Below are 26,027 nucleotides of genomic sequence, written 5' to 3'. Positions count from 1 at the left end.
TCAGGCACCTGTGGCTGAAAATTCATGAATTCTTTTTCAAAAAAGTTGTTCTGTGTGGAAAGTACCCACGTGTACAAATAACATCTGTTTTGTTTTTTTCTTTTGAAGTCTTACTCTTGATTTGTTTCCCCTTTAATTTCTTTAGAACATTGGTAAGGACCTCAGGTGGAAACAACATGTTTCTATTTTGGACCAAAGTGCTTAGGAAACAGGAAGAACTTCTCTACCATTTCCCTCATCTGCTGGCAAACCATTCTGGTGTGGAAGGTGGAAGGCGGGATAAAAGGGCATGAGGAGCACTGACCCTGAATTAACAAGCAGAAATTACCCCATGAACCCCTAACTGGAGTTTTTGTATTCAGCCATTGCATTTAGAAGTTCTTTGTTTTGGCTGCTGGTGTTACTACAGCTAATACAAGGAAATACCTTGTCTTAGGCAAGGGAGCTCAACACTGTAGAGATGTAAATTTTCCTTACATCAATCTATAACTTAAACACTGTTCCAATCCCCAATTGGGTGTCTATGGGAACATGGCAAATAGTTCTAAGTTTTATCTATAAGAGTAAATAGTTGAGAACACAGATATGAAAAACTATGGAATAAAGAAGGTTATTAAAGAATTTGTCCTGGGAGTGGGGTACAAGGGGACTAAATGGTGATGGAAAAATATAATAAAGATTACATATTTTAAAAAGTGAATTTATCCTACAAGACATTGTGAAATACATTAATGCCAAATATATGTGTATATCTGTATACATTTTTTAATTTTTTAATGTCACCTGGGTGAAGGCATAGAGAGACTGGTTAGCAGATATAGTACTGAAATACAGATTCTGCATATGCTGAAGGGGACTTTAACTCAACAAGGGAAAAGATGGATTTAAGTAAGCTGAGTACTGTATGTCTTACGAAAAATAAATTTCAGATGGACTGAAGCTTTTATGTCATTCAACTGACAAGTTTTTGTTGAATACTTATTAGATGCCAACCCTGGCTCTCGCTCTTAAAGATAGAACAGTTAATATAAACACAAAAATCCCTGCCCTTGTGGGACTTACATTCTAAGGGACAAAGCAATACAATAAGACAATTGAATAAGTGAAACATGAGAGTTACCTGGTGACAAGTGCTATGAAGGAAAAGAAGGCAAAGAATACAGTTAGCTTTCCCCAGCAGGTAGGTGCGCAGCGTACTTCAAGTAGAAAAGGTGACATTTGTGCATCGACCTGAAGAAGGTGATGGAGGAACACTGTACTGACATACAAATAATGAAACCATAAAACTAATAACAAGAAAAATGTAGGTGGCTATTGCTGTAACCTTGGAATGGGGAAAATTTTTCAAAGCATGATACTGAAGCTGGGAATCATAAAGGAGAAAGCAAAATTTATAACATAAAAAATGTAATTAAACTTAAAATAAAAGTAACAATATAGGGGAAAAGAGATACCCATTGTCAAATTAAGGGTTTCCATCTAGGGTGGCCACATAATGTATTGCTTAAACCAAGTTCCCCTTGGGATCGTAAAGGGGGTTATATTTTTACTTATGGTACAGGAACAGGCAGAAAGTAAAGCTGTGCCAGACAAACTAAGCTGAGTCCTAAAAAATGAAACAGATCTCAGGAGACAAGTGCATGTAAATCATTCAATGTAAATGGCAGTAAACATGTGAAATTTTGTTAGACCTCACTGATAATGAAAGGAAAGCGAACTAAAACAATGGACATCGTATTTCTTGCTCATCTATTTTAAAGATAAAAATATTGATAATGCCCCTGATGAGGCTATGCTAGAGGAATTTCAAAATGATGTAAATTTAGTTACAGGCACTTGGGGAAAGTGCATCACATTGAAAATGTCTGTGTGTTTACCCCTACATTTCCAACTACAAGAATAAGTTCCAAGAAAATAATGAGAAAAATGGACATGGCTATTGTATCAAGATGTTCAAAGTAGGGCTTTTTACAATCACAAAACAACAGAAAACATCCCAACGATTCAATAGGGCTTTTTCTAAGCAAATTGTGATATATTCATACAGTAAAATACTATGCAGCCCTATTAAAGCAGGGATAGCTGTTAAAAAAAAACAAAGCCCAGCCCTGGCTGGTGTAGCTCAGTGGATTGAGCGCGTGCCTGCAAACCACACAATCGCGGTTTGATTCCCAGTCAGGGCACATGCCTGGGTTGCAGGCCAGTTCCCAGTGGGGGACTCACGAGAGGCAACCATACATTGATATTTCTCTCCTTCTCTCTTTCCCTTCCTCTCTAAAGATAAATAAATAAAATAAAAATAAATAAATAAATAAAAATTAAAAAAAAAAAACAAAGCCCAAAATGTCCACACGATGGTGGGTTAATCCTCACTCACATTAGTCCAAAATGAGCTCTCTCCTATCTCTTCCAGATCTGTTTGAAAACGAGCCAGTTCTTATCTAAGCATATCTTTTTCTTATAAAATTTTTTAAAAATCAAATAATAGTAGCCATCACATGCTCATACTAACTTGTGCCAACAATTTCCCTGAGTGAGTAGCTTTGGTATGGACATGGTGGGCCTTCCAAGTGGTCGCAGGCCCACTTCCACCAAATGTTTTGCCGGTGAGCGGTGGAGTCTTCAGCTCTGCCGACTGCCGGCTCCTCTCCCATCTGCCAATCCACCACTAAGCCGAGGACACGTATGTTAGGCTTTGGCGATGGAAACGCTCTTCTTCAAAGCACCAACTTCTTTCAAAGTTAAGTGAATGCTAGCTGGAGTGGTAAACAATATCAAAATGTGGAATGGCTCACATGGGATAGAATGTGTTCTCCCTCGCATAAAGTCTGACACAAGTGTTCCTGAATGGTAGGCAGGTCCCCTTCGTGCAGTATTTCCATGTAGGGCTCCTTCATTGTCCAGGTTTCATGCTCATCAGTGGAAATAGAAGAAGAAGGTACACCCACTTCTTACTCATTTCAACCCCAAGGAACATGCACAGATTCTGCTCCCAATTCATCAGCTGAAAACTCAGCCACAAAGTTGAGGAAGGCTGGGAAAGGTAGTCTGGCTGAGTACCTAGGAAAAGGAGGAAATGGATTCGGTGACTAACACATCAGTCGAGACCAGCTTACTTGTGCTGACCACGTCAGATGTTGACCATGCCAACAACTCAGTGGCTTAACCAATAACAATGTGCCTGTTGCCTGTGCACAGTTGTCTCCAGGAAGGAAATTCTGATTTGTTAAGATAATTAGTATTAAGTGATAAAGATAATATTAAGCATATATAATTACAGATTAACAGTTATGCTTAAATACACTTGTGTGCAATATATACACATTCAGAAAATGTCTAACTAAAATGTTAATAGTGTCTATGTAGTTAAATTAAGATATAATTTTTCTCTTTTTTTCCTTTTTTTCCACAATAAGGAGGTATTCATTCTGTAGTAAGAAAACATAAAAACAATCAAAACTATTTTTTAAAGTGAAGTTTTCACCAGCCCTTTTCAAATGCCAGGATTTTTCAGACTCCGTGATTCCTACCCAATTCAGAATCCATCCGGCCAAGGACAGAATCACACAAGCTAGCAGTAGCAGGTATTACTGAGATATTTGAGCCTCACTCACTGCAAGACACTGGCCTTCAGTGGGGAGGTGTGCATGTGGGTGGGAGAAAAGAAGGTTCTTTTCTTTCATAGCCTCCCTTTTGTTTCGCTCTGTCATACTACCCTTTAGGCCAGATCACATGGCACAAGGATCTATACTCCCCAGGGTAACCATCTCCTGAATTTCAAGTCAGAGCTGAGAAGAGGGCAAAGGTGAAAAGAAGCAGAGCTGAAATTTTTAATAGGAAATGCCTCGTGGTGCTTACAGGGAGGAAGAGAAGAGAGAGGGGACTGTGTATTTTAAGGTTGTTTGTGAATGAAACTCATTTTTCCTTCTAGGCCTAGATAATAATTACTTATTTCTGACAAAAAAAATTCTAGAATATTTCTGATAGAGGCTGATGCAGACAACCAGGTAGCTGTTTACTTAGCAGGTAATTGCTGTCTCTAGTTCAGGCTAGTGAGTTCTGTGACTGGAAGATCTAAGGTGGGGGAACATAGCCGTGTAATGAATTTGTGCTTTCTAACTTTATTGAACGCTTGTTCTGTTTGGAGGTCTGACCTTTAAATCAATAAGTAGTGGCCCATGAATGCTGACCAATATCCATATGAGATGGATGTATTCAGGAGCCTGGCCAAGAAAACAGATCTGCACCAGATAAAAATGTACAGTTATTACTCACTTAATAAATATTAAGTAATGAACACATGTAAGAGGTTGTCATAAAATGGTGTTAAATCTGGGGGCCTTTTCATGGGATGCCTGTGATGAGACATCCAAGCTCTCACGTCTCCCTCCCAAGCCTTCAGCATCTCCAACCCTGCCAACTTCGGACTATTTGTGAGGCTATGATTCAAGAATTTGTGTAAGGATGGTGCACAGATGTTCATAGCCCATGTATCAGTGCAGCTCCTCTGAATTTTCACAACACGCTCAGTGGATTCACCCTGAGCCTACCAGCCTGCCAGGTTCCTTAGGCTTTCAAGGAAAGATGTATACTGAGTTCCATGAAGGAGAAGAGACCGTCAACCTATGGATGTCAATGCTGCTGTCAATCATCTCAGTGCTTCTGACACTGAGGAGTACCACTTCATCCGTATGTAAGAAAATGTTTTAGAACAACTTGTCTGCTCTACTCAGAGTAGGGCTTTGGCTATGCCCAGAGTTTAGTGGCTCATGACGACACTTTTATTTTACTCGTGCAAACTCCTCTGTGGGTTTGGGCAACTCTCCCAGCCAGCTACTCTCCATGCAGTGACTCAGTGACCCAGGCTGCTTTGATTCTCTTGTTCTGCCAGCTCGACATGAGCCCTCCATGATCACCACAGCAGGGAAGTGAGCGTTTGGAGAATTCATGCCTACTTTTCTGTGCTTTGGCCCAGAAGTGACACATGTTACTTTCAATTGACCAGAACAAATCATGGGCCCAGGATAACTGCTGAGGGCAGAAGAAACATAGGGCAGCCCATGGGATACTTCAAAGCACTATTGTCTCTGATCTTTCTTTGACTTCCTTCTCTTCTTCCCAAGGGGAGATCTGACTGGGTTGCCAGAGGTACATTTAGTAGGGAGCCCTTGTCCTGGGCAGAATTTCTATTGACATCTCCCCTGAGGCCAACTTTCCCATGCCTGGAACATTTGAGGTACTCATCCTGCATTCTGGTTCCACCTCTCAAAAAAGAACACACCAGAGAAACTAAATCTTTTAAGTGGTTGGGCCACATTTTTTAATGTTGTGCGTGAAGTTCTGAGGCTTCATACATGTTCCTTCTAGTGCATCCATCATGCACACTCTGGCGCCATGCCCAAAGGCCCGTGGCCCAGGTCTGTACCAGGAACAGTGCCTCATACAAGACACCAGACACTGATCCAAGCGCCGCCATGCACCAGGCCAGAACTATGAGGACAGAACTCTGCCTTCAAATACTTTTTGGTGTACTGGGAAAGATTCATTGTTCTATCAGCTCATACAATAAACAATAGGAGAAATGCAAATGGAGACCTGGGAAAGGTGAACCAATGCACATTAGGAAATTAAGGAAAGAATGCAAGAGAGAATGGCATTTAAACTAGATGAGAAAGATGGGAAGAGTGAAGAACAGTGAAGAGAAACTGAAAGTAAATCCTCCAATTTTCTGGAGCTAAAAGGGTGTATGTGTGTGTAGATGGGAGAGGGGTGTGGAAGGGGCATAGAAATGAGGGTGGAAAAGTAGGTGGAGTTCACTTGGGAAAGCCTTTCTGGCATTCCCAATACAAAACCTTCCTCCACCCAGCCCATTTTCAATTTGATACTGGAATGTGGAAATGAAGATCCACCCAAGATCTCGCTGGCTCACTTCCTCCCAAATGTCAGGATCTTCTGAGTGGAGGCTTGAGATCAAAACCCCAAACAACAGCTCAAGCTTCATTTGCTTCCCCTGGTCTGGAGCCAGCTGGCAAAGCAACGAGCAAATAAAATCGATATAATACAACTGGCGGCTGGTCATCCAGACACTCTCGCAGCCTCTTGCATTTGTGTCCAAGACTCTCTTTGTGACTCGGAGCGTCCCCTCCCCTACCACCCATGAGCACCTGGTTCCTTCCCAGAGAGTGGGCCGTGTGAGTGGCAACCCGCCAGGCTTTTCACCTCTGTGCCCTCCTAGACTTCATAACCCTACTCTGCTCCCAAATCTCCCCAGCCTGGGTTTGCAGGGCTTGGCAAGAACGTGGAATTAAATATGTGGCAGATGTGCTCAAGGTCAAGGGGCTTCATTCTTTTGCTGATTTGCAGTTTCTCTGACAGCCTTACTCTGTCCAGGTCCTCTGATTATTTCTTATCCCATCACACTATGAGGTCTGCAGGTCTGTGAAAGTAGCTTTGAGCATATGACCAAAACTCAGCAGCCAGGTGGCGTCAGGGACCCAAGAGCTAGTCTGCCAAAGATATCGAATACAGTGGCATCAGTGGATGGTGGCGGGAGAAACCAGTCACAAGGGAGATTATCTCCAGAAGTGTTGCAAAGTCTTAATGTCAACCAGGATCTTGGCAGCTGAAGTTCAGCTCGCTCGCCTAGGGGGAGAGGACGTTATCAACTTTGCTCATACTCTGAGGAACAGAGGCCTATTATCAACCTAAGGATTCCAGGACATCATCATAATAAATGTTATGCCACATAGCAACAATGGCTGTGACCCCGAGATGAATTGTGTGGGGAACAGGTCATATCAGAGTGACTTTTAAATAGCTGTCCTCTTTCAACATTCTGCTTTTCAACTGGGCTACCATTCCTGGCTTAAATGCCACTCTCTGTCTCTTAAGGGGGTATATATTTAGGTTTCTATGTGTCTGGGAAAGCATGTTTTCTTGCCAGACCTAGAGTACATCAACGATTTTGATACAGTGGAAAATACCCGAGGTGTCTGTATATGGTAATTCTGCATAGAAGAGAGTGGTCTTCCTTTACTAATACCTTCAGAAGCCACTTCTCAGAGGTGATGCCAATTGCATTGTGGGAAATGATACTGTTGTCACATATTGGTTTATGGCTGCATTGTTGATTTAAAATGAGGAAAAATTAGAATGCCAAAGAATGCTTCTTCTCTTCAATTGGGCAAAGAACACAGTTGCACAAGGCAACGGCTGGCAGTTTTCACGAAAAGGGATCCCCATGTGTGCCAGGCGGAATAACGGCCCCCGAAGATATTCACACTGTAAGCCCTGGAACTTATGACTATTACTTCAGACGGCAAAAGGAATTTGGCAGATGTGATTAGATGAAAAATATTGAGATGAGGGGATTATCCTGGATTATTTGGTTGGGCTGCAAATGTCATCACAAGTGTCCTTAGAAAAAGGAGGCAGAAGGAATTGTGGCTGCAGAAGAGAAGACAGCGTGACTACAGAAGCAGAGACTGCAGTGATGTGGCCACAAGCCAAGGAATGCCGAGAGCCACAGGGAGCTGGAAAATGCAAGGAACAGATTCTTCCCCAGGAGCAGCACTGGAAGGAACTGATGCTGCTGTCAAGGTGTCCAACTTGACTCTAGCCTAGTGAAGCTGATTTGGGGCTTCTGGCCTCTAGCACTGAAGGAGAAGAAATCTGTGTTGTTTTAAGCTGCCATGGTTGTGGCAATTGTTATAGCAGCCACAGAAAAGCATGGCCCTATTTTACACCAATGGCTTACTTTGAGATGCAGCTCCCCCCTCCCTGTGTAGTTACATCCCATATGTTTTTAACAATGGGTCCTATCTTTTTTATTATAGTGGGTGCGTGAGTCGCTGTCAGATTTGTCCTCTCCTAAACCTACTTGGCTCATTTATAAGCAAATTTTTCAAAGAAACTGCGGCAAATCAACCTCCTGAAATTCAGGAACTCTCATTTGCACAGGAGAGAAGTGCTTTTGCAAGTCGCTCCTGGAGGTGTTGGTCAGTCAGGGCGGTCACACTGGGCCAAGGGAGTCCTTGTGTGCTGCTGTATGGAGCAAGCTCTGAGGATAATGCAGGAGCCATCGGGGGGCAGTGCCGTGGGGGGTGAGGGAGCCAGCAGTGGAAAGTCCACGACTCGTGCCACAGCTCCTCACACTGCCATCCTGAAGTGGTGTATCCTGTTTTGCACCCCCACAAACCCTTTAGACTTTTCCTTTGGTGACATATTCCCCTTCGATTCAAAACTGCCCTTGAAATTCACATAAATCCGATGGTCTTTGTAAACATGCTGGGAGCAGGGACACACAGTGCGATTCGCCTCGGGCCCCACACACCCTGGGGAGATTCTTGGACTGCGCACAATTGTTTTAGTTACGTAGGACCAGGAGAATTTGCAAAGTTATCAACAAGAGCATAGGGTCAGAGAGAAAGAATGAAGCCAAAACGGAGAATGTTAGAAATGTAATCTCATTTACTCCTCGCAATTACCCAGAAATCGAAGATAACATCTCACATTCACAGATAAGCAGAGGACCAGTAAGACTTAAGTTACTTGCTTGAAGTTACCCACTTGAGTGGCAGAGCTGGCTCACAAGCCAGACTGGAGTGATTCCAAGACTCTTGTTTTCCACCACAAAGTCCGGGGGCAGCACAGGTTTCCGAACAAAATGTTCTGGGCATCCCAACCTCTCAGCTCTCACCAAGGAGCCCAGCAAAGAGCAGGGGAAATCCATTCAGAACACTATTCTCCAGTGACCAGAAGGAGTCCTGTTTTGAAGGCAAAGACTTTTCTTTAAAACTATACTTTCTACCCAGCTCATTTCTGAAGGAAGCCTTTGGCATGTGGCGCGTGGAGACTATGGCTTCTTGTTCGGGCTCTGGATGGAAGCCACGTCGCAACGCTGCTGTGAAGATATGCCTCCTACAGCAGTTGTCTGAAAGCATCACTCCCATTCCACGTCACCTGCCGAATGTCCTCTGTCTCCACCTGCTCCAGAAGGAGAACAGCAGCCTTCCCATGACATTGCCCTCCTCAGAGCGCCAGAGAAAGGAGTTCCAGGAATTCGGCCTCTCTCAGGAAAAATTGGTTTTCTGTCAGGTGGATAATGACTCAGGATGAGTATCCAGCGACATGTCAGAAATCGGTCGACAGTGGTGAGGAGTGGAACAAAGCCTGAGTTGCGTTTATGAAAGTTTTCCACTAAAGTCAGCAACAGTTTAAATTCAAACCAGGCACAAGATGTAGACTCTCCATGTGAGTTGTTCATCAAAGGACTAAAAGAAAGGAAATCTGAGACGGAGCAGGGTCTGGCCCAAAATCTTTCAAGTGATTCCTTCCCGTAAGGAAACTATTTCCTTTGTCTGTGCGTGTTGGGGAAAGCTGCCTTTTTGGAACCTGATTTACTCTCAATTCGGGTCACAGTTCTTTTGACCAGTTTTAAGAATCACAAGTATGGAAACGTCTAACTGTTCTTCACACACACACACATGCACACACTCAATTATAAATATGTAAGCTTGTTTAGTCACGCTGGAATACTATATGACTTAAATATTTAATCTGGGCTGATTTAAACTGAGTTTCCTAAGGCTGGGGGATGAAGTAGCTAGCACCCTGGATATTCAGATTATCTGTGACTATACATGTTAACAATCAAAGACGTCACCTGACATTGCAATATCTCTGATCCTCCTTTAAAAAAAGAAAGAAAAAAGTAAGCCCAAAGCCTAAGTCCAGACTTCTCTGCTAAGGAAAGTGAAATGTTTAGACAGAGCTGCATTGATTAAAAACAAGAAGGAATGGCCAAATTCTACCAGGAAAGGTATCTCCGTTGCTGCCGTATGCAGGCTTCCTTTCTTTCACCACTTGGTTTAGACAAAGGGCTCTCAAGTTCTCGGTGTTATTCAAAGTCAGTTCAGAGGGGTCTCCCCTCAGCCCCTCTGGTTTGCAGCTCCTTGCCTGTGTTCCTTTAAGAAGGAACCCTTCAGTGGCAGCCAGGATGAGACAGCGGCTGGATGTCCACTAGACATATACCAGTGTGTTTTCTAATGTTATTACATTATTCTCTCTTCTGGCTTTTGTTCCTATTTTTTTTCCTGTTTCAATTTTTTCCTCTGTAGTCTAATCAGATTCTTAGAAATGAGAGTTGGAAACCCCTTAAACTTGCCTCCTCTGTTCCTGCCAGGGCATGATTGTTGCCTGTGTTTAACTTTCCAGAGCTCCAGCCAGGCCTCCTTCTAAATGTCTCTAACGGTGGGGCTCCCACCACTACCCTTGCCTCGTAGACTAAAGTGTAAGAAATACTTTACAAATACACAGCAGTCGGGTTTTTTCCCCTTAGTTCTGGCCTCCTCTCCTGGAGGAGGACTGAGGATGCTGCCCACTGCACCCCCTGCAGGAGACGTTTATTTGCTATCCTGAGAGAGCAACGCTGGTTTTTAAGTGACTTCTCTTTGAGGAACATGGGAACCTGCTTCTGGATGACCCATCCGCGGACCGAGATTACAAGGCAGTCAAACCAGGGGCCTTTACATTCACCTTTGGGGTGGGGAACCTCTATAAATAAAATACATGTCAAAAATTTGCCTGTTAACTGTCCTTATTTGCATTAACTGGTTAGTGGAAAATATAAATAGTACGGATAGTTCTTTTTTCTGTTTATCAACAAAGCAATTGGCTTTATCACCAGGGAAACTAAATGCTCTGTCTATTGTCTAGAAACTAGTTCTCACAGCGTTGCCAGAGTAGGGGTTCATAGAGGTTTCCTGCGGAGAGGAGCCCCAAAATGTGCTCCTTATAGACCCGGTAGAACTTCCCGACGAATGGTCACTGCTCAGACACCCCCAAACCACTGGTGGAACTGGGTTCCCAGTCAGCCTTTTCCCACAAAGCTTTAGAGTCAGGAAACTTTCAAACATATCCCAGAACTTTAGAGTAAAGAATGCTTATCCAAATAAATTAATAATAAGTATTAAAAGAGACTTAACAGCTGTTTCTGAAACCTGACTCGAGTAATGTAGGACCAAGTGAGAATTTGCACAGAGGGCAACATACTGTCTTTTTACCTCAGCTGAGAGGGGGAAAAAACCCAGTCGTTCTTGGAAACCTTAAAGACCCGCCTGATTACAAATTTATAATTTCCTTCCTTATGGCACAGAGGAAAAAATACGTTAATTAATGAATAGTGTGTGCAGCTTCCTTTATTTCTGTCACGTTACGCATGTCAGTTTTGCAGTTATAACCTGTCTCTCTTTGGGTTAATTGCCAAAAACCGAATAAAGCTGAGGGAGCCCAGAACATTGCCGGGCTGCATGGAAATGCCACTTCAGGGAAATAGCTCAGCACCGTAGAATCCTCTTCTCTTAGAAGCGAACACTCTTCGCTTTTTTGCCTCATGTCTCAGTTTGACACATTTTGCTGTAGCAGATACTGTCATCTTGAAAACATCCCTTTCTCAGTTGCTTGGCCTTGACCAACCCAGGTGGGAAAAAATTTTGCTTTTAAATATCTTGTTATACCAACAGTTCTTTCCCCTTTAGCAATAATTTTCATCTTCAAACTCATTTTGGGCACAGGAGTGATTCCCAGTAAGGGATCCCCAAACACCTAGAGGTCCTGAAGGTAGTAATGGGAGTCGCTACATTTCAGAGAGTTCAAAAAGCCTAATGGAAAGTATATATTTACTCAGAATAAGGCTGCCAAAGAAATCAGCAAAACTTCTTTGATTTGGCTAGAAAATGGCTAGAAATACAGCACATTCGTGTGTTAGGGATAGATCATTTGTGTGGATGGGAAAGGTGTCACCATCATCACAGGGGTTGGTGGCTATGGCTTGTGGATCTCAAGCTGTTACTGGAGCCCTATTACTTTGGTAGATTAAAAATCTTGAAGGAAATAGTCTGAGGTGGGAGGTGGGGGTCGAGGGGAAAGCAATTTCTAAAAGGGAATCAGAGGAGCACAGGCTCAGAGCATGGCTCTGCAGTGTTCTTAAACGACCCTTCGGTCCTCTGGGGCTGGTGCCTTCGTTTCCGATGCCTTCCCAGAAGGATGGGAGGGTTGGTGAGGAATCCAGTGGCCCCAGGGTTTGTTAGGGTGTCTTGTTCTATTTCTCTCTTGCATTCTACCTTTTGACAGAGCCAGAATGTGATGCAGATTCTAGGGGTTTGCTTCAGGTTGTTCTTCCTCTCTAGGAAATAAACAACGACAGCACCGTCTAGTTCTCCAGTCATTGTGGAAGGAGCAGAATGAACCAGATATTTTCAATGTTTGAATACCTTGCAGTACTGCAATGGGTATATACAAGTTATTATAACTCTATATATCCCAAAGTAATTAAGAATCCAAAGATAGATAGATAGATCTTTATATATTTTATATATCTCTATGTAAGATATATATGATACACAGGTATACATATATGTCATATGTATTTGTATACACACTCCTATACACACAAACTCTTTTTCCCATTTTGGTCTGATTTATAATAATTAGTGTTCCATTAGAAAACGAGTTTTGTGCGACTCATACTCTCCTGAAATCATTTCAGTGGCAGATACGATTCTACCATTGGGGTTTCGGAAGTGGCTGCAGAGCACAATGCCATCTCCATATTCATAATTCAGATCTGTCAGGACACCCGGATAGTTCATCTGATCACATGGATTTCCATTCCAGGCCTTGAGAGACAAGAAACCCAGCCATCACAGAGAGCCGGGGCAATTAAACTGAATCAGCGCTCCGAGTCTCAGCGGATGTCTTCTGGGTTACCATGGGGGACAGGGGTTGGTATGAGGTTTAATCAGGCACTAACAGCACCTTGCTGGGAACTTCATGGTTGATAAAGGCAGCCGCATCAGACCAAGTCGCTCCTACTTTTTAAAGAGAAAGCAGCCTCTTTTGAAATGTAAAGGAGGCAGGCTTTGTTGCACTGTGCATTTCCAGGGAGAATCTGAGAAGAGTTACAGTTGTTCTCTTTCATAGTCTCCAGCATTCTTCCTGGGTTTTGATAATAAAGTGAAAAATGCTCTTAAGGCTCAATTTTAAAGGCCACTCTCCAGCCCAGAGCCTGCACTCCTTTGTGGGTTCCATTGCTGGGCCCACTATTATGTGGGTCTGGTGATTACACTTTTCATTGTCACACTGCTTTGTGAGCCACATTGGTCACAACCAGGTTCTTGTGTCATTGAATAGCTGGCTCCATGTGCCAAAAAAAAACACAACAAATAAACTGTTCAAATTGCATCCAAGTGTGCATGAATGGGGCCTCTTCTGGGGTCAACTGCTCTTGTCTTTCAGAAAGACGAGGGATCTTGAAGGAGTTACTCCTTGCACTGAAGTTTTATTTTCAGGCAGTTTTGGTTCTCAGCAGAGGAGGCTGGTTATAGTCCTATTAAAAGAAGCCTTGAATTTGCCTACATGCAGGCTGGCCATATATTTTCTCATTAAAATCAGGACACTATGAAGAGTGAGGGGACAATAATCATTCAAGGACAAGAGGCATAACCCAGGGTTATTCCAGTAAAACTAGGTCACAGGCCCACTCACCCCATTGGCTGGTCCTGCGGCCATAGCAGCAGAATTCACCCTCCTCACAGATGGGCTCCCATGCCAAGCCCAAAGGCATGTCTTAGGGTACCACACACTAAGAGAGTCCACTTAGCAAAATAACGTAGGAATCCCAACTAGAAAGATTAAGGATTTATGATTTTGAAAAATAAGGAGACACAATGGCGTTTCTTTCACAAGTGGATTGCTCTGTGTTCTTTTCCAGAAATTCTTGATGCTCACAGTATCTTCTTCAGTATTATTTGCACCCTCTTTCTCCTTCCTCTTCTTCCTCTTCCTCCTCTTCTCCTCTCTTTACCAGCTCTGAGACACATAGCAGTGCCCATGTCTCTTTGTTACAGAACGGACTCGGGGATTGGGCAGGGGGAACAAGATACTGTTACTGAATGGACCTCCCCCTCCCGCGGTGTCCCTCTGTACCGGTTTGCCTTGCCTGCCTCCTTTAGGAACTGGAATTGTGGCTCTCAATGCCAGAGTTTGGTGAAAAGGAAAGGAACTATTTATTCAAAAGCTATATGATCTCACCTTTAACAGGAAGCTAAACAACAAAACAAACAAGCAAGCAAAATACAACCAAAGACACTGAAAAAGAGAACAGGCTGACAGGGACCAGAGGGAAGAGGGGAGGGAATTTCAGGGGAAATAGGGAAGGGGTTTAGAGGAACAAATATAAAGGATACATGGACAACAATTGAGAAGGGTGGAAATGGGAGGGAGGGGGGAGCATGGGGGGTGGGACGGGATGGAAGTAATAGACAGAAAACTGTACTTGAAAAATAAATAAATTAAAAAATAAAACTAAAGATATAATTACAAAGCTGATGAAAATAAATCTAAGAACAGCTTGTAAACAAAAAGCTATATGGGTTTAAGGTAATACCTTAATGTCTTCCTTAAAATCCCAAAGTCCCTTAAAACACCCACAAACACAACAGAGTCCTTCCCCCAACCCTTTGCCTAGTCAGGGGTACCCTATCTGAGGAATAAAAACAATAGAAGTCTGTGGCTTGGCCAGCTCCCAGTTTTCCCCATCAATCTGTGCTCTGCTGGCAGGCCTCCCACGGTTCCCAGCACCATCAGCTATGTCCCTGCGATCTCCAGTTCTTAATCCAAACCCACATGGCACCTTCTCCTGGCTCATCAGCAAGAGTCACGTCACCCCTTTCCTTCCCCATAAGGTCTCTCCTGAATTCTTCCAAACTGCCGAGGGAGAGCTCCGCATGGCTTCTACATCTTGCTTTCCTGCTTCCTAGCCTCATGGTAAAGGGAGCCCCCAAACTATGTGGTTCGAGTCTACATAGTTGCCATGCCTGGGTTTTAATCCTGGCACCAATTTTCCTTTGCATCCCATTTCGGACTCCTCCCACAATTGGCTACACCTGCCAGCACTCCCGTATTTTTTTTTCCAGCCTTTAGTTAGTCCAGGCAGGCGTGGCCCCGCGGTGTGAACCATCTCCAAGCTTTCACGCGGGTGCTATATAACCGGGGGGAGCTGCCCCCCAGTTACATCCTGGGTTGAAGTCACTCCCATCTCCTGGACTCAAAGCATGGCCACAGCTACATAACCAGGAAACTAGCCAGCCACTATAGATATGTAAAATAACCATTTTTGCATATCAGGTATGAAGCTGGCTAAGTGTTGATATACAAAATAACTCTTAATGACCCTGCTCCATGTGTCCCATCCCCCCAGTTCAGACTTGTGGGGATTAAGATATCCTATATTTTATAATTCCTGGACACCCCGAGTTCTGGACCCCATTACAAATCTCTCTTTTGAGGGCGAGCCTTGGCTGCACCCCATTACATCTGGGTGGTCTGGTTGAAGAGATGGGGGTTACTGAGAGCACCCTCCCAGCCATCCCTCTAGGTATCAGGGAACTTCACAGACACCGTATTTAATGCCTTCCACCTGCCAGTCGGGGTCCTCAGACCCTGTTTTCTCCTCAGAGTCTTCTAGGGTTGTTGATTCACAGTGACACCGCTGGGGCCCTCGATGATGACAGTCACCGAATACCTGCCAACTGTCCCGAAGTCTCAAGGTACCTCCTGGAGCTGGTGGGGGTCAGGGAGAGTGGGAGGGGATAGGATCACCAACAACGTTTGCTTTGGCCTCTGGCCGCCACTTTTGTCTTCCTGTCCTTACCAGCCTTTGCCTATATAGCTCAATCCCAGAAAAGGGAACTGTTCCCCAAATCCCTTCTCAAAAGCTCTTAGGTACTGTCACAGGGTTGATTTTTTTCCTCGCCACATTTTAATTCCACTTAGTTATTGCATTTCCTTTCAAACAGGATTAAGAGGTAGAAGAGTAAAAGAAAAAAAAAGAAGAAGAAAAACACAAGAACCCTAAGGCAATTCTAGGGCATATTCTCAGACACATAACACCTGCGTTATTGGGGCAGCACAACACAGGGTGACAGTTATTTTGAGGCAAAGGAGAAAAGGAGCAGGAGACTGGGGATATGATCAGGACAATGAAATGCTGGTGACAAAAAGGTCCAGTGTCAAGTGTCACTGAAGTCAAGTGTCACTGAAGTCAAGTGTCAGAGGACCTCTGAAGGAAAGAATTCCCTCTTTACTCCTCACAAGTTCTTTTTTTATAAAGCCAGTTCTTAAAAAAGTAAAAATGAAATAAAACTTTGAATCTGTTGTCACATTTTTCTCTCCAGCATGAAACATGACAATATCTAAGCCTTCATTGACACTTGCGTGGTGCCCCAAAGAGAGAGAGGTTAATTGAAAAGGTGTCAAACCTTCCGGTACAGGGGCTTGAAATGGGAGTGTGTGCATGTTCCTCTGTGCGTGTGTGTGTGTGTTCATTCCTGGGTTTTTCTTCCCAGAAGATGTTGACGATGGCTGCACTGTATCTTAACTGTCGGGCTATTTTTTCCTTGCTAGCTTTCATTTGTGTTGTTCTTCACCTTTTGGAGACCCCTTACCTCTCCTCTCTTAAATCTACACTCACCACAGAGCAGACATAATCCCAGATTTTCAGTAAATCAACACTATTTGCTCCCCACTGACTGAGAGAATTTGATACTGACAGCCTGTTATACCTAAAAGAAAAATACTGCCATGGTTCCTCTCACATTCTTCGCCTGAGAAGGAACGCAGGGAGGAGTGTGTGTGGCATCCATTATAAATTAGGCAACATGGCCCCCGTTAGTCTTAACATAGATTTCATGAAAGTGGGTGCATATGGTACTCTACCCTTGCCCATATCTTTGACCAAACGAACCCCAGGACCTGGAGCACTTCCAAATGCAATGAACTCCCTTTGGTGGGGCACTGGTGATTTACCCAGACTGCAATCAGGGTGCAGTCCTCTGCCAGACAGAATGCATGGCCCTCCCTGTGTGAGACAGAGGCTGGGGTGTGGGAACTGAATCCCGCGGGTTGACAATTCTGGGCTCCGTCTTATGAAGGTGCATTCAGACTGTGGGGTCGAAAGATCAGTTTTATTATTCATCTCTGCACTTATGATTGATGTGGGTGAAGGAATTTTGATCCTGTGCTACTGGGTCAAATTGCTGAGAATGAAACTGGTGTTGAGGTTTCTGACTCTATCTCAACTTTAGATATCAGGCTATGGCTGATTCATACACTTAGAACTGACTCCCTCTGGAGAGGTCAGGGCTTCTCCCAGGGTGCCCCAGGCTGCCCAGTGGAGGGAATACAAGGACTGCCCAGCGGAGGCCAAGGAGGTACCATGTAGGCACTATGTAGGGTCCAGAGGGGGCAAAATGCCTCGGGGTACAAAAGCTGGCAGCCCTAGTCACACCGTGACCTGATCACTGCCAAGACCAATGAGCATGGATGATGGAGTTATTGTTTGGCCTAGCTTGGAGGCAAGTGACTGCCAAGAGATTTTGAGCTCCTTGAGGGCAGGAACTACGCTTTTGTTCAAGGGTAAAACACCAATAGCAAACAGTCTAAAGATGTGTGTAGGGAGGGATGGGGGTTTGAATAACCAGTTTTATTTGGGAAATGCTGCAAACCTGTTCTCTATGAATTCATAAACCACATTCATTCACTTGTTAAGGACTATGAAAATTTATTCCAACATTAGGCTAAACTTAGTATTTGCCCTTTGTGTTTGGTCAGAGAACTCCCTACTCTTCACCCCTTCAACCACCTATAAATACTTCCCTCCCAGGACTACTCTAGGAACGGCAGACCCAGTCATCTCTCCCTTCCTGGTGCTCGTCACTGCCCAGCACCAGGAAAACAGTCAATATGATCCCACAGATATGGACTGAGCCTCAGGCATGGTCTAGGTGAACTAAATAGACAGTTCCTGTCCAAATATATCTGATATTCTAATCTGCCCTCTGTGGCCTCAGTTTGATCAATGAGGTTCACTATTAACCCAATCCCTCAAGGTCACTCTAAGTCAACGGGAGCCAGTCTGGGCCACGCAGGTAAACTGCCCGCGCCTCTGCCACAAGCCTCCGCCCTGTGGCACCTCGGGTTCCTGGGCTTTGTTTCATTCGGAGGAAGGAAGTCCACCAGTCTGCTTCCCAGTGCAGCAAGCTCTTGTCTGTCAGTCCCACCTCGTAGCTGCACAGCGTGCGAGTCAGGAGGTAAAATCACTCATTTTCACTTTACCTCGGTTTCCTAACATGCAGCAAATAAGGATGATTAATAATACTCATCTCCCATTTCATACCCCCTCTGGGAGATACCAACATCTCTATAACACATAACATAGTGCCCAGGCCGTCGGGGCATTCAAGACTATTTAAATTATTTCGTAAAAGCAGAATTCCGTTTCATCCTCTTCAGCCCCTGTATGTATTTTTTTTCAATAGGCGATGTTGCTCTCCTGGTTTCTGTTTTGTTTTCTAAGGGCAACGGCTGATGAAAGAAAACAATCACCCCTGTCCTCTGTGAAGTTGAAAATCCCCAACTTCTCCTTTGGTGCCCAGCGATACCACTGAGTGTCAGCATGCATCTGTCTCCTTTACTCATTTTCCTTGGCCCCTCTCTGTGTTTTTAGTAATTGATTAGGGGCCCTGCAGAGGTCTCCTCCACCCCCTGTGGTCAGTTTCATTTGTGATGACCACACCTCCCTCACAACCCACTGAGATGTGAAAAGCTGCTATTCAGAGGCTGGCTGATCAATTGAAGTAGGTTTTGCCTGCGAAGGCGCCCCTGCTCCCACCGCCCCCTTTTTTCCTCCCCAGTGCCAGAATCTTCCTGAGATCCTCTGGACCCTGGGAGCTCAGCAAGCAGGGAGCTCCAACTCAAAGTTCTGGAACAGTGAGGTGGGGTTTGCTTTCCTGTGAGGGAGGCAGCTCTCTGTCCAGTCTCCCAACCTCACGACCCAGCACACCTGACCCCATATTTGAGCACGTGGGGCCCATCCCGGATTAGCTCCCATCTCTCTCACGCCCTTTTCTTGCTGTCCTGTTAGGGACCTAGTTTCTCCTTTGCCTCCTGATCAAAGTCTTTTTCTTTGTATAACCCTGCCTGCATCCCTACCCCTTACACCCATGCCTCACACTGGATCCAATCCAGGGTTCTAGATCCTTTGATCTTGCATCCTTACTGTTACATATCAGTCAGCGCTTTCTTCGCAGGAAAGCTCATGACACAGGATAGAGAGACAGAAGTGAGAGAGAGAGAGAACACAATAGGGTGGTCAGTACATTTCATCATAAAAACAGGCTTTTTAATAACAAACCAACCATGATTATAAAGTGACAGAGTCTTCCAGTGCTGACGCCCTGAAAGTATTTTTTTTTTTTTGCATATCTACGTCCCTTCTCTACAGGGCAGGTGAGAAGTTTGACGATGAAGGGAATGAGCCCCCCCCCCATGTCCTACACAGGTCTCTGAGATCTGAGGCTGATCTGCAAGGGCACAGCACTGAAACTCAGTATTTAAAATGGAATAAGAGAATAAAGAGCATCATTTGTGGGAAAACCAAGCATCAAGATGGTCTATCCAACTTGAGATCTTTTAGGAACATGAATTCCACACTTTCCACCTGTTCCTTCTCCCTCCCCCAGAAGGTAGACAACCCCACTGGCCCATACAGACTCACCTTGCTCAATCTCACCCAGGGTGGGAGGATCTCTGCCCACCCTTGACAAAGTTAATAGGGACAAGGCATGGTGAGCAGAAAATGATTGTGTCCCTTGTCCTCAGGAATGAGACAAGGTCCTACAGTTCTGTACAATCTTGTCAAATATTTCAAGAGGTCTGTCATACGGAAGAGTGGTTAATCTCTCTGCGTGGCTCCAGAAAGCAGGTGCAACAGAATGGCGAAGGTTGCAAAGCCTCCTCTGGACAGAGCCTTGATAGAGTTAAGGACTTCCTGCCCATCAGCATGACATAGGATCTGCTGATTCAGGGGGGAGTGTGTTTTCATCCCTGGAGCATTCCTGCAAAAGCTGGGCGGTCATTTAAGTGACAGGGCTGTAGAAGAGATTGCTGCACAGGACAGAAACTTGAGTTAGACTATCCACACCTTCCCAAGTCCAAGTTCACATGCTACTGCCAAATTCAAAGGAACTCCTAAAAAATGTGTGAGGCCCAAGCAGAGACAAGTAGCATGTGAAACAGGCAACAACTGTTCTTCCATTGTCCCCTCCCTATCTCCCCACCAATCCCCAGGACAATGGTCCCAGTGACCAAGGCTTCTTACATTTTAATCTGGAGCACGCCCTCTTTTTGAGCAGAGGTAAGAGGGGGGTAGTAGAAAGGGTCAGTTTTCCTGAGTGCTTTCCTGGGATAGAAATCTCTCACAGTGGACAAGTAGGTTGGAAATCACACATACAGATCAGCATTTGGTCCAAGGAACCAACGAAATTACACAGTACAGCAAAAGCTTTCAAAACTTTCCCTGGAAAAGAATTCTAACCTCTCCTTCAAAATTTAACTCATTATATATTAAAAGCTCACTCTGGAAACCATGTCATATTTTGAATTTGAAGGACTCATAATATCTGACCACCTACTATGTGCTCAGGGTGGTGGTTGGTGGTTTTGGACTCTTGGTACAGAGATATGCATAAGGGTCTTATTGTCTAACCATAATGAGTCATTGGTGGGGAAGACGGCAGACTTTTAATTTAATACAGTAGTTCCAGTATTATATGCTAACTGCCATGGAGTCACCATTCCTGGATCTATGACTGTTCCTTTTACAAGAAGATAAGGTTTAAAAGAGGGAAGTGCCTGGGAAACTTACGTTTGGGTTAATGTAAATAAGACACAAGGTTTCCGTGCCCTTCTGCTTTCACTGGGGACTCATTTCCCTCATACAGTCTCATTGTAAAACAATCCACTCCCGAGGAGGTCAGCAGTGAAAAGTTTGTCTTCTGAAATTAGTAATCAAAGAGTGAAAATAATTAATAGAGAAAACAGCACAGTTCCACACCGCATTCCCATGTAGATGTCTATAGAACAATAAATCAGTAGGGGAAAGAAACAATATAGGCATTTACAATTAGGCCTCATGCATAATGCCCTGGAAGGAGAATTTGTGTTAAAAAAGACAACATCTGCTGCAAGTAGGTTTATAAATAATACAGCTAGATATTCAGGTAATGACATGACAGACGGTCTCTTGTGTCCTTGTCCTTTTGTGTCCAGTGCTGAATGTGTTTACATCCCACAGCTTATGACATACATGCCTGGCCTGTTTGTGCTCAGGCCAGGAATTCCTCTCTCCTCCAGTTAAATGCTTCTTTGCCCAAACCATAGCATTCCACATCAGCGACCCAGATATCTAGAGAAATCTGCTCCATTTGGCTTTAATTGATCCCTTACTGTGAGAAGGTAAGTGGTAAGCGCCTGAAAGAAGTGTGATCAGATGCACATTCAGTACTCTCATCCATGAACCAATTTCTTTTGTGTTGACACCCAAGCTTGACAAAAAAAGAATGATGGTTAAGGTCAAGTGCATGAAAGCTAATTCTAAACAATGATGGATGAGCCAAGGCTTGAACTCTATCTTATCTAGGATGTTCTGCTAAAAGGTTGGGCATTTCCTCCCCATTTTTAAAAGTCTCCTAATTTTCAAATTAATGAAGTTATCACAGACCCAGTATTTGTGGGGACTCTTTCCTTTTCTTTCATTATTCCCCTCTTCACCACTCTGCTGACAGTAGTGTGAGTGATGGCCTTCAAGCAGATGATTCTTCTTTGCCAGGAAGGAATTGATAAATACTGCCTGTCTCTGCAATAAATTGTGCATGAAATAGTCCACTCTGGTAATCTACAGAGTTATGGTAAGGAAAATAGCATTGTGAGGAAACACAACAAAACTGCAATTAACTGGAACCCAATGGAACAGAATCCTCAAATAACCTGGACCTGTTTTCATTCGTTATTGTTTGTTTCTATTTACATTCCACATTGGGGGAAAGAGTCATAACAGAATAAGGGGCATTTGGAGGTTTAATCAAAAAGTTCATTTTCAGGGTACTTAATATAATCAGTAGACATTTATTTCACAGGTACCTGTGATAACCTTAGTTCTGTACTGTGAGATTTCCCACTTATAATGATGCCCCAGAGACCAAGTCACACCCAGAATTCTCTAATAAAAATAAACAAAAGCCTACTAATTTTCATTCCCTATAATAAGAAAGCAAATTTATGTATTACACATGTGTTTTCAACAGGAAAGACTGAATTAAAAGATAGAAAAATAAGATACTTTAATTTACAAATTTCAAGCTCTGGTTTTGGTATGTACAGATTTTTACTGTTCTTGGAATATGCAATGCATTTCAAAAATAAATTTAAATAAGTTGATGGGCTATTTTCTGTTAGTTTTTTTTGGAAGGGTGATTTCCACTGCCCTGTTTTGTTGAGAGTAATTACAGTGCCTTTTCTGCAATATATACACACTCTACGAGTATCTTTCTCCAAGGCTGCCGCCAACATACAAAATGTTATTTGGCTTGTGAACTAACTGGACGTGTTCTCTGTCATTTTCACACACTGACTTTACACACACTAGGAATCCCAATCACAAACCCCAATACGGTTGACCTTTCAACAACATGGGTTTGAACTTGAACTGCACCTGTTCCCTTATACATGGGTTGTTTCAATGAAACAGTAAATGATTTCCTTAATAACATCTCCTTCTTTCAAGTTGCTTTATTGTAATAGCACAGTATATAAGACATATAACATAAAAATATGTGTTAATCAACTATCTGTGTTTTTAGTAGGACTTCTGGTCCACAGTACACATTAGTATAGTCAGCTTTCTGAATCCAGGTATTCCCAAGCTTGGATAAAAAAAAAAATACTGTTTTCTATCCACAGTTGGTGGAAATCTTGGATGTGAAACTACAGATACACAAGTCTGGCTGTAACATTTTAGGGGAATTAAAAGCTATACATGGATTTTTTATACACAGATTTTTTTACTACATGGGACAGTGGTAGGTGGGTGGGGGGTTGGTGCCCCTAGACTCTGCATTGTTCAAGGCTAACTGTATTTTGTGTCTTTCCCAAGGATCTCTATTAAAATGGGCTCTGATGTTGGTCATCCACAACAGAGTAGAAATTTAAAGTCAATGTGTTGACTCTCCCAAGTATGTTGCTAATGTGAACATTGTCCCAAATAGTAAAATTACAAATGTTTATCATCAATTAACAAGGATCAGTGAGTAGGTATTATGCTGTAGACCAAGAGTTTCTCAAAATCATGTTATCATTGGCTTAGAAAGAATCTTGGAAATCATCCAGTAGCCCATTCAAACTATTCAAGGTCAACTAATATCGAGGCCCTGCTTAATGTCAGGCAGCACAGTGTTTTCTCAAATCTTCTGTCTCATTTCACCCTTATGAAACCCCATGAAGTTAGGATGATTATCATCACTTCACAGATGAAGTAACTGAGACCCAGAGATATTCATTTGTGTATGGGCTCAAGACTATATAACCTGTATATGGCCAAGCTGGTACTTAAAATGAGGTTTTCTGACTCCCAAGGTAGAGGTCTGTCAGCTACATGACTAACTGGGAAGCGTATTAAAAAGAACAGGAAGTATAGAACTTTCCACTACTGCTTATAATGATGAAATTCTTGGGAGAAGGGGAGAAATAAGGAACCCTGTATTATTAGCTTTTGCTATAGTAATGCTATAACAAATCCCCCAAAACCCAGGGGATCAAAACAACCTTCAGGTATGTGTGGATCAACCAGAAGTTGGCTGATTCACGATGGTCTCAGTTGGGCTTAGCTTTAAGCTTCAGTTTAGGTACAGGTCCCTCATATATTTTTTGTTTTCCTTAGACCAGTGGGCCAGCCAGAGGATTCTATCATGACAATGGCAGAAGCACACAAAAAGTAAGATTAACCACAAAAGGACATTCCACCTCTCCTTTTGCATCACTTACGCTAATGTTCCATTGACCAATGCAAACTGCAAGGTCAGACCCAAAGGTTAAGGTAGCTGTTAGTGGAAGGAACCCCATCTCAAGATGCTAAAAAAAGTCACCCAGCCCTGGCTGGTGGAGCTCAGTGGATTGAGCACTGGCCTGTGAACCAGAGGATGGTGGTTCAATTCCCAGTCAGGGCACATGCCTGGGTTGCAGGCTGGTTCCCTGCAGGCCAACTCCCAGCAGGGGACGGATGAAAGGCAACCATACATTGATGTTTCTCTCCCTCTCTCCTTCCCCTCTAAAGATAAATAAATAAATAAAATCTTTAAAAAAAAACTTCGTTTAAAAAAAGAAAGTCATCCAAACATGGTATTAGTTCCAAAGCCTAGGATCAAGTCTGAGTTTAGCTCCTCTTGATTTAAACCAAAGAAGAAGAACAACAACAAAATACACACACAGAAGAGATGTGCTCCTTTCATACCTAACACACAATGAGACAGAGTTAGGACTACTCTCCTCTTAATGGAAAAGAATGGGAGGCACAAAGCTGCCACTGATCATAGCAGGTCTGAAATTCCATTGGGAAGTGGTATTCAGAAAAGCTGCCTCATCTGGCTCCAGTTCTGTTCTCTATGGGTCTATGTTGCGTTAATTAGTCTCCATCACTCATGATTCCACCCTCTGGAAGGCCTTGTTTTTTCTAAAGAGACTTCTTCAGCCATATTTGATAAAGTCAGTGGATAATATATGCTTCCCGAAGGCTGAGCAGCTTTCTCAGATGCCTGCTGTCTCTAGAATCTTGGGGGCCCAGAAGACTATCTACAGCTTGAAAAAAAATCTCATTTTGTCAGCATCTAGCAGTGTTTTTGACAATATAGGTCTCTCAAAAGCTGTGTGGGTTTTCTATGTATTTAATTTTACTCAATTATATGTGCTCAACACAGTCTTCTCTGTACAAATATACTTAATTATAAGTACTTCGGCCTCATCAGACTTCTATGGGACTATGCCCTAATCTTTCCAGAAGACTTTCCATTCAGCTGAGATGATATAATAAACACTATATTATTTCTTTTGTTGGTCAAGCAAAGGGTGTTACAGTCATCCCTCTGATTTGGTCTTTATATTAAGGCTGGGTCCTTCCATCAACACATGGATTTGATTTTTTTTTCAGAGTCTCTGTCATACTGGCTACACTTTTGATTTAGTGAGATTCAGTTTTATTTCCAACATGGATATTCTTGGATTTTTTATATCCCCTCAAATTATTGCTTACAAAAGCAATCAATTCTTTTCTGAGTTCTTCTTTTTCTCATAGCTTATCACATGCATCTAGTTGCAAGAGCTCAAGTTTTTGACAATTTTGTTTTAAATCTCTGTCCACAAAACTACAAATTTATGAGGTACATCATTTTCCTTCCAGATCATCACAAGCAACACCTGACCAATGTTTGCCACTATGTAACATGGATTCTCAGCTTTCAACCTCCTCTACCAGGCTGGGTTTTACTTGTTTGTTTGCCATTTTATTTTAGCTGCCTACTGTCATTTGTATATCCATCACTGTCCGACTTCCAAACCGCTGCCACATATTTTAGGGTTTTTTTATGGGGGAACCCATTTCCAGTACCAATTTCTGTATTCATCATTTATCTACCATGATGTTCCTCCAGAACCATCTCAAAATTCAGTGGCTTTAAAAACAATCATATGTTAATGTTTTATGAATCTGTGAGTTGCCTGGGGGTTGGCTGATCTAGGCTGGGCTCACCTGGGCTCAACTCCAAGCTGCAGGCTAGGTCAAGGTCTCTTCCATATGTCTCTCATCCTCTTTAGACTGGAAGATGAGCCAGGTCACATCTTTCTTAAGGTGATTGAAAAACCCCAAAGAAAATTCTTATGGTGATGGTAGAAGCCCTGGCACAAATGGAACCCCTACTTGAATTCTACCTCTTCAGCAAAAGCAAGTCAGACGGATGCTAAACCCTATCTTGGCTTCCTACTGCTGCCTTAACAAATTACCACAAACTTAGTAGCTTAAAACATCATAAATTTATTATCTCATAATCCTGTAGGTCAGAAGTCGGACATAAGTCTCGTAGGGC

Source organism: Sturnira hondurensis, unplaced genomic scaffold, assembly GCF_014824575.4.
Source record: "Sturnira hondurensis isolate 20B ecotype Veracruz unplaced genomic scaffold, ASM1482457v3 Scaffold0001872, whole genome shotgun sequence".
Classification (NCBI taxonomy): Eukaryota; Metazoa; Chordata; class Mammalia; order Chiroptera; family Phyllostomidae; genus Sturnira; species Sturnira hondurensis.
Note: the sequence above shows the minus strand (reverse complement) of the source record.